The 2,435-nt window shown below is 53.6% G+C and overlaps 1 pseudogene; it reads left to right on the plus strand.

Annotated features, from left to right (window-relative positions):
- The first annotated feature begins 381 nt into the window (after positions 1–381).
- On the plus strand, positions 382–2,088 carry LOC141417284 (F-box/LRR-repeat protein 14-like; annotated as a pseudogene).
- The last annotated feature ends 347 nt before the right edge of the window (positions 2,089–2,435 follow it).

Here is a 2,435-nt window from a genome sequence, read left to right on the forward strand (position 1 = left end):
GCTGGCGGCCCGGGGTTGGAAGATTTGAAAAGCGGGCGAGAGGCAAAAGAAGCAGGAAGTCTTGTTGGTGCTTGGAGCCCTAGTACCAGGCCAAGGCCCTTCCAGACCGCGCAGCAGCGGCGCAGCTAGGAGCAGAGAATGCGGCGGGAGTGTGGGAGCGGTGGCTGCCCAGCTGGCGGCGCGGCGCGGTAGGGCAGAGGCTGCGGTGGAGGTGGCGGCGGCGGGGCGCGGCAGCTGCTGGGTTCTGGGAGTGGGTGAGGCGCCTTGCTGGCCTGGGATATAGGACCCAGTAGATGGGATGGAGGGACGCAAGGGCTGGGAGCGCGCCTGAGGCCGGTAGTAATCGGGAGGGACAGAAGACAGGAAGGAAGGATGGACGCACCAGGAGGATGAGCAGTGGCGGTGGCCAGAGCCTCCTGAAGGCGGGGATGGGCCGGCCATTGGGCCAAGGCGGCAGTCAGGTGGTGCGCTCTTGGTTCCTCCGCAGAGCAGGAGCGACTGGACCCCATCCTCCTCCCCAGGGCGCCATGGAGGGGGAAGGAGGAAGATGGAGACCCACATCTCCTGCTTGCTCTGGGAGCTGCTGGCCATGATCTTCAGCTACCTGGACATCATGGGCAAAGGGCGCGTGGCGCAGGTGTGCACGGCCTGGCGGGACGTCACCTTCCACAAGTCTGTGCACCTTGGGGTGGAGGCCAAGCTGCACCTGCGCCCGGCTAACCCGTCGCTGTTCCTGGCCTGCAGGGCCAGGACTGCAGCTGCATGCAGATTCTGAGCCTCCTTGGAAGCCTCAGCTAGGTGATCCAGGGCATGGCCACATGGAGAGCCTCAACCCCAGCTGCTGTTAATAACTTAACTGAAAACAGGCTTGGCCACGCGTTTGTGCAGGAGATCAGCAACCTGGGCGCCCTCAACCTGAACCTCTGCAAACAGATCACCAGCAGCAGCCTGGGCCACATCGCCCAGTACCTCAATGGCCTGGAGGTATTGGAGCCGTGGGGCTGCAGCAACATCACCAACACCAGCCTTCTGGTCATCTCCTGGAGTCTGCAGTGCCTCAAGAGCCTTTACTCCTCAGCCACAGCCACCTCTCCGACGTGGGCATCAGGCACCTGGGCGGCATGAGGCACAGTGAGGCTGAGGGCTGCCTGGGCCTGGAGCAACTCACTGCAGGACTGCCAGAAGCTCACGTATCTTTCTCTAAAGCACATCGCCAGGGCTGGAGGGCCTGAGGCTCCTCAACCTCAGCGTCTGTGGGGGCATCTCTGACGCGGGCCTCCTGCACTTGTCGCACATGGGCAGACTGCACAGCCTTTACCTGCGCTCCTGCGACAACATCATTGACACGGGCATCATGCCCGAGCCTCTCAGGGCTGGATGGGTCCTTCTGCCCCAAGTGGGGGACCAGAGTCTGGCTTACACAGCCCAGGGGCTGGACAAACTCAAGTCCCTCTGCCTCTGCTCCTGCCCCACAATGACGATGACGTCAACCTCATTGTGGGCAAATAGACGGGCTGCACATGCTAACATTAGCCAGTGTGTGACTATCACTGACAAGGGCCTGGAGCTAACTGCTGAGCACCTGAGCCAGCTCACTGGCATAGACCTGTATGGCTGCACCCAGATCACCAAGCATGCCTGGAACATCACGCAGCTGTCCTGTCTCAAGGTACTCAACTTGGGACTCTGGCAGATGACAGACAATGAGAAGGTCAGAGTCCTCCACAGCAACATTCAAGACCACGGAGTTAAAGAAACCCAGAGACCTTTATCAATTGTACAGTTTGTGAACTTGTATAAACAACAAAGATCCTCTTAAGATGTTTCTATTCTCACAGTAAAAGGTTAAACTGATACTTACATAATAAAAGAGGAAATATGAAGTATGTTTTTGAAAAAAAAAGCCAACCAAACCCTTGTATCTGTGAATTATTTTTGAGGCATTTTGTGTTTGGGTACATGCCAAGGTAGGAGGTGCTGTTTGTACTGACAGGAAAGGAAGCCTGGCCCAGCGCTTGTGCATGCTGTCCTGTGTGGTGTGAGTTTCCTCATGGCTGGACGTTCCTTCTGTGCAAGGTTTACTACTGACTTCCCAAAGTTATGTTTCTAGAAATGTGACTAGCCTGGAGATTTCTATAAATTTTGTTTTAAACTGTCAACATGGAAATTTAACGAACTCAAGAAAATGAAACTTTTTAAAAAACCAAAAAAATTAATAAATTGGGCCTCCATATACTTAAAAATATTGCGATTATACTTTAATATATAAATTCTATGTACTAAAACTACAAGTCAATCAATGGAAGATCTTAAACATGTATATTACAAAGGGCATAATTAAGTAGCTAATATAACATGTTAAAAGACAGTATGACAAAAAAAGGAAAAAATAAGTCAAGGAAAAAGTTTGAGGCCATCCTGGACTACATGGCAAG

This window comes from Castor canadensis, chromosome 15 (assembly GCF_047511655.1).
Source record: "Castor canadensis chromosome 15, mCasCan1.hap1v2, whole genome shotgun sequence".
NCBI lineage: Eukaryota > Metazoa > Chordata > Mammalia > Rodentia > Castoridae > Castor > Castor canadensis.